Below are 11181 nucleotides of genomic sequence, written 5' to 3' on the forward strand. Positions count from 1 at the left end.
AGACACCCAGAAGTTAGGGCGTAACGCACACTTGACCCCCAGTCTGGTCCCTGCTTGAAGACAACAGCTCGTGCTTCTGGAGGGGTTTCGTTTTGCTGCTGTTATTAGTACTTGTTTGGCAAGGAGGGATTACAACATGGCTCTTACTGGCTGCAGCAGGAGTGCAGAAATCAACCTTTAATCCCGCTGCCATACAGGAGTGGATATAAATAAATGCATCAGAACAAATCTTGCTAGGGTTAAACTTCTTCCAGGGTAAATGGTCCCATTCGCAATGGCATGTCCCCAGAAGGGCTGGTTTAATGGGATGACCCTCTCTCCCCATTGGGATGGGAAATGCTTTGGCCTCTGCTGCACCCTGCCCTGGTCTTTTACTGCAAAAAAAAGGGAGGCAGCCCCCCTCCCAGCGCAGTTTTTAGCCGCAGTGATTCATTGCTGGGGGGAAGCTGCTGCAAACACAATAAAGCAGAGGAGCAAGCTTTGCACTGGCCTGGAGCAGTCAGCAGAGGTTGCTGGTGGCTGCTGGGCCTGGCTCTGGGTGCTGTGGTGGATGGGCCCAAGCAATGGTTGACAGCCGTGTCTATGTGGCAGCAGGAAATGGTGACTTTAATCTCGCCAGTGCAGGGAACAGCAGTCAGGAAGCTGTGGTTGCTCAGCCCTCAGTGACTAAGCTACCACCCTGAGCTGGGGTCCATGTCCCTCTGCCCTCTTCAGTCCCTGGGGACAGCAGTGTCAGTTGATACTGAATAAGGGAAAGAAAACCACAGTGACTTCTCTGTGGCATCCTGGGGTAGGATGCAGGGACACCCACCATAACAAAGGGGATGACCTGACTTTGGCTCCTGGATGGCCCTGGCCATCAGGTCACTGAGGAAAGTCACACTGGAGAGGGTGAGCAGGCAGCTGACTGCACATCACCTGCCCGCAGGTAATGGAGAGGTAGCTGTAGCCTTGGTATGTCACAGCATGAGGCTACACCAGCAGGCACCTCAGGCTCTGCTGCTCAGGTGCGTAACCAGCAGCACTCTGTATTCAGGTGACTGTTGAAAATAGGATGGTGATCACGTTGGCTTCTGCTTCACCCAAGAGGTTTTGGGAAGCAGCGCTGATAGCTCTTGGCAAGGTGCAGGGCCGGCATGTAAAGCATGTGCTTTGTTTCACCAACAAATGGCATGCAAATCAGTCAGGGCTCTCATTATTTGCCCATCCTTTATTAAAAAAAAAAAAGGATGCTGGGTCCAGCTACCCAAAGCTTCTAAAAAAATAGGAGATCAGGAAATAATAGCATGACTGGATCTTTGCAAAGCCCTCCAAGAACACGTCTCCAGCGTTCAGGATGGACTGAGCAAGGGTGTCCCAGGGTGTCTTTCCAGCCCCAGCTGTCTGCTCTGGTTTCTTTGCAGGTCCCTGGGGTCACCTCGCTGCATCCTGAGCAGATGGTGGTCCTGGCATCCCTGGCATGAGTTTTTCCCCTGGCCCAGGGAGCACTGCCTCAGTCATTTCTCCTGGTGATGCTAGAGTCACACAGGTAACTGATGAGCACCATGACAGAGCATTTCACAACCGTGGCCCTGTATGTCCTGGGGGTATGGATCAACAACAGGCTGAAGTCCTCGCAGCTCCCAGGTGCCTGCAGGCCACAATAGATTTGAGCCATGTGGCTTGCCACCATTTTATGATTTGTGTGCTCATCATTTGAGGCTGGGAAGAGCAGTTAATGAAGAGGTACGTGTGTGATGTACAGAGACAGTCCTTAAACACACACTCTGCATGAAACAACAGAGACCAGGAAAATGAAATGAGCAGAAGCTGCTTTCTTCCTCCCCAGAAGGACACCCTGTCCCGGCCACCCCCATTCCACTGTAAGCCCTTGGGGTGCCGACTCCAGGGGCCTGGGGTGTGCCCAGAAACCCTGACACCCATCCAGCCCCAGTGAAGGGGACTGGGAGGTGCCACCAATAACCCATATCTCCAGTGTCTGGGTGTCTGCCATGCTTCAGCTCCTCAGGCTGCTATCTCCATGCTGCTTGTCCCTTGGGATGGCTTTGCCTGGGAGCTCCTGCCTGAAGTTGTTTTTTCTGTGTCCTAGATCAAGAAAAGGCAACATATGCTGTTTTACATCATTAAAAATCCTCATCACTCTCCTTATGAGCAGCTCTGGCTCCTTGAGTAGTGGCACCAGGGACAGGAGGTGTGCTCATGGGTGTCAGCTCTGCCTCTACTTACTCTTCTCAAAATTCACTTAAACTGGCCAAAACTACCAGGCCCTGAGACATCTCAGTGGAGTCTTGCTGGGTTTTAGTGGCCAGAGGAAGATCCATCAGTAAAGGGCCCAGCATGGGTTCTCCCACTGCCCTGCTCCCCCAGAGATGCCCAAGACCTTGCTGGCCCAGGTGGACTCCATCCCAGGTCCATGGGACTCCACAGCAGTGCCTCCTCCCTCTTCCCTTCTCCTCCTCTCCACTGGCATCAAAGGGACACTGGCAGGGAAACCCAACCATGCTTGGCCAGACACACACACAGGTGAAGGGTTAGATTCAGTCCCTGCAGGAGCCAGGACTGTGTGGACATGGTGTGGCTTAGGTGTTCATTAAATTGGAGTTGTTACAACCTTTGCTCACTTGCTGTCTGGTGGCTGGGACCCCATGGCTCCCAGCACGGGGCTTTGCAGCCTTCACCTGCCCTTGCTCCACTGCCGGCACTGGCTCCCAGCCTCTGGTGGGCATGGAGACCTCTGCCTACCCATCCAGCCCATGCTGGAGAAGAGCTATGAGGCTCCTCAAACTCTGTGAGGAGCCGGGCACTCAGGGAACCTGTGATTATTTCAAGGCTGGGGACAGATCCTCCATGGGGACACCTCGTATGCCTGTGGGATGGGGACAGCGATGTGCTCTTCAGTGGGCAGGAGCTGCTCTGTGCTGCTGAGGCTGGACAAGAGACACCAGCCTGAGCGAGGTGCGGAGGGGATGGATGCCGATCACACCTACAGGGAAGCCACAGCCCTCTAGCCCCAAGAAACCTCCTTGTGCAGCCAGTAGATACCCACAACCCGCATGGCACCCGGGGGTGCGGGGGAGAGACAGGGGCCTGGCTCACTGGCCTTCCCCAGCCGCTCTGCCCAAGGAGCAAGCAGCAGGCAGGCTTCACACCGCACTTTTGTCCTGGAGGAATTCCCCATCACCTGAGATGGGGATGGTCCATCACATGAAGAGCTGCAGCCCCAGGCCTGGGATTTGCCGGAGGCTCTGAGTGTGGCTTTCTAGCAGTGAAGGAGCATGGAGGAGTTTACCTAGAGCAAATAACCATGAGAGCACTCTGAGAATGACCAGAGCCAGGAGGTGACCTCACTTGAAAGAAATCTAGGTGTTATATTTACACTTCTCTGACAAAAAGACCTATTTCCCAAAGATGAACGTGGTACAGATGTTTTGCATTCATTACAAAAAAATGGATTTGCTTCTATATTTAGAATTTGGGTCACCAGCAGCTTTCTGCCAGGAGATACCAAAACATCTTTTGAAAACAGGGTTGCTAACTGACTTTCGGCCAGGCAGTGGTGTCCCCTTGGGAAGGCTGCCCAGGGAGGCAGATACTTTGGGGGAGTCATCAGGGGAGAAGTTGGCCACCTTCCGCAGCAGCACCCAGCCGGGGTGGGGTGTCCCTCCCAGCTGGGAACACTGCAGAGAGCCCATTGCCATGAGCAGCCCCATGTGACCTGAGCCCAGGAGCTTTCTGACTCAGTGCACCCTTTGACTGACACGTTCTTGTTTTCTACAAGCTTCTTGCTTGGCTTTGGGACAGAAGGAAATAGCAGCTGGTGAGATGAGCCCAGTAATTTGACCCAGGGCAATTTTGGGGTGTGTGTCTCAGCGTGGAGTAGCCTTGCCAGCCTGGGTGCAGGCAGCCAGGGTCACTGCCCGTGCAGCGAGGGGCTGGCGCAGGATCGGGCATGGCAGTTCCCCATCACCCGCTGCCACTGCCACCTCCCAGGCAGCTTCAGCACCTCTGCCAGAGCCCGACAGTGGGAGCAGGCAGCTTTCAGGGGCAAGGAGAGCAGGCAAAGGTTTGCTCTCTCCCTGCCTGTGCTGCAGAAAAGGGAGTGGGGAACTCAGCTGCTGCCCCGTTAACATCCATGGGCCATCTCATCCTTAGTGGTATTTCAGTGATGGGTCCCCTCAAATGTGGCTGATGATACCCATCTTCCACCTTCACCATGGAACCAAGGAGAGGAGCCTGCCCACCCTGCCACTCCGTGCCCCTCCACTACCTGGTCCTTCCTCGTCCCTGATCAGTTCAGCCTTTGCATCTCCCTCAGGGCTTGCCCTTCCCCACATGGGCTGTGGTTTCCAGCAGCAGCAGTTACCTCCCAGGGCAGCCCAGCCTCACCCCCAAAAGGGCTCATGCCACAAGCCATAGGGGGTGGGGTGTTCTCCATAGGGGTGGGGTGTGCTCCAGAGAGAGGAGTATGTGCTCCATAGGGTGAGTATGCACCAGAGGTGGTGCCCCAGAAGGCATATCATGGTGCGGAGGCAAGGAATGCACCCCAGCTCAAGGCTTGCTCTTCCTACAGTCCTACTGACTCCAACAAGTCTGGATGAGGACCTTGGAGGACCTTGAGTGCCTTGAGACTACAGAGTCCCCAACACCTCTGACACTCCCTGAGTGGCTTCAGCGATGACATGGGCTTGCAGCTTTTATAAATCAGGGCAGCTGGATTTTCCAGGTGTTGGATCATGCATATGTCTGGCTCTTCTGCCTGCTCCTGGGTTGGAAGTGATCGGTGTCATGAGGTGGCCAGTGCTCTGCCCAGTGATGCTTTACTCAAGGGTGCTCCTGGGTTGCCCTCAAGTCACATGTCCCAAAGGGAGGATGAGCATTTGAATCAGCATTCAGGGCCTCTTTAAGGTCAGGGTTAAATCCTGCCTAAGCTAACCCCAGGCCAGTGGAAGTTCAAGCCTGGCCAATGCCTCAGTCACTGGAGGTGCTGCAGCCCGCTGGGTCAGGGCAGGTCACACTGGGATGCTGCTGGAGCCCTGTGCGTGTCCAGGCTGGATGAATCAAGCAACCTGCAAGCTGTCAGCTCTTGCATGAAGGGGTTTCTGGCTCTTTTGACTCCTGCCACATATTTGTCTTGTGCAAGACGAGGTCTTGGCTGTTGGTCCTGCTGGAGAATGGCACTGAGCCCCAGGGATCCATCCAGGCAGGGAAGGCTCAGCCCTCCCACGGCAAGGGTGAAAAATTATGCTGAGTTGCAGATGAATAAAAGAACAACCCCTCAATCGCCCAGCCAGGCTGCCCCATGGTTCAGTATGGATTTGCTTATTACTTGCCTGTTCCAGCTGGAGCCCTGGGAGTGCACACACTTAAATGCCAACCCCAGCTGGGCTGAGGCACACAGCAGCTGTAATCATGGAGGATGTAGCATGGCAGCAGCAACCTCACATGCTTCCAGCCCATGGCAGGCAGCAGCAGCATGCTGGCCTTTACCTTGGGTTGGCTTCATCTGTTCACGGTCCCATTTATTGGTATCATTTTATTTTAAATCACCCCCTAGGACAAGAAGCAGAAACCTCCTACACTCAAATTCAAGCCAGGACAATTAGGAGCAAATAAAATGAAAGCTGGGTCTTCCATTTCAGGAGATGGGAAAATTATGGGGGAGAAAAATCACTCTTCTGTGGGTGCCCAGCCTTGCTTGCTCAGCTAAAGCTTTTCAGAGAGCAGTCAGAGCAGTATGTCCCAGGCAGACTAGTTCTCCTGCACTTTGCTGGTGCCATCCAGATATGCCCCTTCCCTTTGGTCCCTGTACCTCATGATACAGGGTCACACCACACCTTCCCTAGCAGGTGGTGTCCGCAGAGGACACTGCTGCTGGCCACCACCATAATGACATGGTGACATGGTGTCATGGTCCGTTTCTGGCATGGAGACAAAGCTGCTCCCTTGGGCTTTCCTCCAGATCCCCATGCTCCCACCTAAACTGCACGGTCAAAGCCTCATCATGGGCATCCTCATCCCAGAGGTTCCAAGTACTTCCCTACTTTAGTAGGGAAAAGTGAACCCATCACCCCCTCCAGAGGAGTATGCTGTCCTGCAGTTTGGTTTTTTCCTGCTGTGGAAAGAAAGGGCTCTCCAGAGCATCTCGGATGCATCTCCAGAGCATCCAAGGGGCCTTATGCCAGCAGCAGCTGGCAGGAGCAGCTTTGGGATGGCCACACTGCACTCAGCTGCCCTGGCCAGGTCACCAGCACCAACTCTGCTCTACTTTCTTTTTCCTTAGTGAGTTTTCTGCAGTCTAAGGAGTTCATGCTGGAGTAGGATCCTTGGGACAAGCCTGGGTTTATCCAGCACTCAGTGTGGCCCTCAGCCTTAAATAACAGTCTTGGAGGATCTGTTCCAGGCAGCATCTCAGCTGTGTTGATGTCACCTCGATTCTTTTTATGGTGTCTTCAGACTACAATGTGCCAGCCAGGAGAGAGGGCAGCTCACCACAGTGTGTCAGCCCCCCGAACTCCTTGTCCCCAGGGGGGTTACAGGGCAGCCAGGCAGGGACCTGCTCTCTGCAGCTGTCCTGGGGTGAAAAGGGACCTTGCTGCTGCTGCAGCCCTGAGCCCTGGCCTGGCTCTCCTTGGGGGACAGGGACTGCCTGCCTGCAGTTTTTCCCACGTGCTGCCCATGAGCTGTTCCACGATGCTGGGAGGGCTTCTGCCCACCCTGGGATCCCCCTGCCCATTTGGCACTTTGGCTCAGAGTCTCTCCCTGGAGAGTCCCTTGCTCTCGGGACCCTGTTGAGCAGCTCTTTATCTCCTTCTTGAAGCAAAATTGTGAAGCCAGGTATGAAAAATGGAGAGGAGGGACCCAGGGAGCTGATGGACAGCCTGGAGCAAGATCACCAATTTGCATGTGGCATGTCTCCAAAGGGGGCACTTTCCTCCTTGTCGAGCTCCTCTGGCTGCAGTAAAGGCTACAGTAGCACTGAGCTTATGGAGTCTTATGGCACAGATACCAACAGAAGCAGCATCATACGAGGCCAAGAGATCTCCCCTGCCTGCTGCTCACAGAGAAATGGGGTGGCTCCGAGGAGCATGAGATGGGTGCTGCAGGTGTCCAGCACCACGGCTGCAACCCCCACTTTGCACAATGCCAACTCCAGACCACAGGGACCTTGGGACTGTGCAATATATGCAGGTCAGGAAGACTCTGCAACCCCTCTCAGCTGCCTACAGCAGCACCAGAGCATGCTCCCAGGTGTCACCCCAGAGCGAAACCCAAGAGAGCTCCCAATAAGGGAGGGCTGCTATAAATGTCCTGCCCTGTGCAGGTTTCGCTATATTGAGGGGAGGAAGGGAACACTAAAGTCTCCTCTTAATCCACAGTCTGGTTTTGTGCTGAGACGATAGGAACAGATCCCCTGTTATCATACCCAGGGTGCCTCCCCCGAGTCTTAATGTCTGTGCAGATGCCTGTGTATGCACATCCCCGTGCACACCATGCCCTTAGCATGCCCCTGCCCCATCCTCCCCACCACCCACCCCAATGACCTGAAAAACATACCACCAAAGTTAAAATTAGCTTTGGGCTATTTTCAGCCAAGCCAGCAACACTGCTTGGCGGCAACACCGGCGACACGGCTGGCTGAGCCAGGGCCGTGGCCCCAGCCTAGAGACGGAGCACAGCTCCCACATGGGAGCAGTGTGAAATTTGGGACCACGGCTCCAGACAGCCAGACATGGGATGGGCATCTGGAGAGAGGGGCTGTAAATCTGGCTGCGAACGTCCATGCTCCATTTTCTGTGCTCCTGGGGACGTTCAGAGTCTCTGGTTAGTCCCTTGGGTGGAGCTACAGCCACGTGCATGGCACCGGGGGAGGCAGCACCATGGTGCACAGCCACATTAGGACCATCATGGAGAAACTTCCCACCACACCACTGTGCATCTGGTGCCTGACACAAGATGAGTTGGTAGGGATTGGGCTGCAGTGCCTATAGGTCCCAGATGAATTGGGACAAGTGAAGGACCTTCAGGGCCAGCAGAAGGGCTGAGTCCTGGTCTCATCCTACCTCTGGTTGTGGCTCTGGTTCTCCTCCTGCAGCACCTCTCCCACGGTTAGGCTGAGCCCAGGCACCAAATTACCACTGCCTTGCAGCTGTACTGCCTTGCAGCTGTGCTGCCTTCTGCATGGCTGGGAGCAAGCCCCTCTCACAGGGCTGTGCTTCATGTGCAGCAGACTCCTAAAAGCCTGAGGACAAGCCACCTCCACCTGCCTGCAGTCATGGATGCACAGCATTAATGGCCACATTTGCTCCAGGTGCTGCCAAGCATCCAGTTGTGCTGGCAGGGCACCATCCAGCAGCCCAGCACAGGGGCCAGGAGGAGGTTCCTGCTGCGGTTGGGTGCGGGGTAAGCTGGGCTGTGCCAATGCTGGTTAGGTGCTGCAGGCTGGGACTGAGGTCACCCCCAAGCCAGATGAGAGACAGCGGCTCTGCCCTTCCATGAGCCCTGGGCTGACCTTGGCTGCGTGCAGCCTGTCTTGCCGTGTGCAGGCTGGGGTGGTGATAAACACCACAGAGCTCGGTGACAGAGGACTGAAAGCCTTCAAGGACCATGTGGCATTTCAAAAATCATCTCCCAGATGACTGTTGCAAGGCAGTGTCTCACCATGTGTACCTTGGCACCTTGCTGAAGGATTATGTCAGCCTCCCCAGGAGCCAGGACAGGAGGTAGGATTGCAGTGACATTGGAGATGGGACTCCAAATTTGAGGAGAGGAGAGGACAAGGGGAAAGTTTTTCCTTTGCTCTTTGGGCACCATTCCAAGACCATTGACACATACAGGAGTTTTAAAATACCTACAATCCCTGGTCACCCCGTGCCTCTGGGTCACACTGTCTGGGTCCTGGTTGCAGATCAAACGCAGAGCGCAGTGGGAGATGTGAGCAATACACGGCTTTGCAGCGTTTGTCCTTCCTGGATCAGGTATGGTGGTGGGATTGGTCTGGTTTGACTTGCAGGAGCACTGCCCAACCCCACATCAAAGCATGGTGGCTCCACTCCCCATGACCTCAGGAGCCATGGCTGCTTTTGGAAACCTCAGAGAGCTCTGACATAATGGGGAGAGCACAGCAAGCTCTCGAGGGGGTGAAGTTCCCCCAGTACTCAGGTCAACATGCTGCTTTGGCCCCTCACAGAAGCAGGCAAGGGGGACCGTCACAGCGGCATGGGGCTTCTGGGGACACATGTGCCTGTCAGTTTGCTCCTCGGACAGTGGCCTGACCAAGCACAGTGGTCTCCAAGGAGCTGACCTTAAAAAGAGCAAAACACAGGCTGCTTTGAAGGTTTCTGCTCTCAGGTATTTCCATTGGGTCTTGGCAGGCACCCTGGTTCTGCCAGCCAAGCTCTCTCACCAAGGAGGGTGGCTCTCACCGAGCCTGGCCCTTATAAGGACCCATCACTGAAACCACTCTCAGACCCCTCTGCTCTCTCCGTGATGCTCATGGAGATGAAACCTTCAAAATCCACTCAAGGCAGAAGATGTCCCAGCACCTTCTCCCCTTCTCTCACATGTGAAGCCCAGGTTTCTGTTCCTCTGAAAGTCTCGTTGGAAGGAGGAAGAGGTGGCAAAGGCCCTTCAGAGTTTCCAGGCTTAGATGCTCCATCAAAATGCTTAAAAAAATAATCTTCTCACCTTTTTTGGAATATTAATAAAGCTGCCAAAAAGCCTATTTGCCTGCCTTCTCCTCAAACATCTTCCAAACATTTGGGTATCCGATGATCCCAAAAACGGAAAGACTTTGAACTGTGATACAGCTGAGCACAAGAGCAAAAAGGGGCCCTAAGTCAGCACATGGCCCAAAAATAGAACGAGAGGGTTATCTGAAAAATTCACTAAATATAGACAAAAAAGTTTCGGCCCCCAGCTGCAGCGCTGGCCAGCCCAGTGCATAGCGAAGCATCACTTGCAGACAGGCAGGCTTTTTAAAGGTCCACAGCCATCCCAGCTGATGTGGTCAGAGCAGGTTCATGACATACCTTGGCTGGATACAGCCCCACGTCACTCTGCCACGGCTCTCAGGGCTCTCAGAAAGTGGGTGACCAAGATTATCATCCCTGCAGATGCTCCCAGGGTGAGCATCCCAGCTGAGGAGGAGAGGCAGCAAGCCCGGGGTGTGTACAACCCCAGTCACAGGGGAACACGTCCCCTATGAGAGATTTCCATAGTGGATCCGCACTGGCTTTTTGAAGGCACAGGCACTATGTGATCCTGCTGGGAGTGATATAAACCAGGCTCCGCTGCTGCCACCACCGTGTGACAGCAGTTTGCACAAGAATCACCTCCCCTGGCCACCAGATAGCCCAGATCACCCTGAACTTCAGAAATAGCTTTGCTATAGGCTTAACACACAGGGGATGATGCAGGCAGGGGCTCCTTTCATGAGGCAGGTCATTCAGCTCCGTTTACAGCACAGAGTGGGAAACCTTCCAGTTTTCCAGCACTTTACAGCCCTGTAAAAGCCTAACCATGCCCTCTGCCCTGCACGGCGTGGAACTGCGACCTGCTGCAAAAGCTTTGGGGGCGGCGGGGGTCCAGGCAGCCCTGAGCCCAGCAGCATCCGTTAGTCCAAGCAGGCACTGCCACCTTCAGACCTTGCAGTTGAGTTGTCTTCAGTGGGTCTCTGCTTGCCCAGGCTGCGGTTTTAAAGCCATGTCAGGGGTGGGCTTTTTCCTTCTGTAGCCTGCCAGACCCCTGGCAACATCTTGGCCTGATAAATATGCCACTTCCCTGTCTCCTGGCCCATTGAGGTGCAGGAGTGACCGAGGCTTCCAGGCACATAAATTGCCAAGGAGGACAAGCATGGCCAGGGGGAGCAGAGGTGAACACTGGTGGGCAGAAGGAGGGGAGGAAGGGAATTTTTCCCATGCAGTCCCCAGGCACTGGAGGACTGCCCTCCCAGGAGAATATCTCCAGAGCTCCGGGCAGGCACCAAAGCAGATCCAGCAGCTCTGCGTGTTTCTGAGATTCAGTGATTTTTGGTCACCAGCTCCTGGGATTAAAAAAACCCTGCCCTGAGCATGAGGACTGAGGCAAAGGCAGAAGGAAGCTCATGAAATGTGTCTGATAGGGCCAAGCCTTGCTATCTTTTTGAAATGAGATGGGAAAGTCTCCTTTAAAAAGGTCCAAGAT

This window comes from Haliaeetus albicilla, chromosome 2 (genome assembly GCF_947461875.1).
Source record: "Haliaeetus albicilla chromosome 2, bHalAlb1.1, whole genome shotgun sequence".
Lineage (NCBI taxonomy): Eukaryota > Metazoa > Chordata > Aves > Accipitriformes > Accipitridae > Haliaeetus > Haliaeetus albicilla.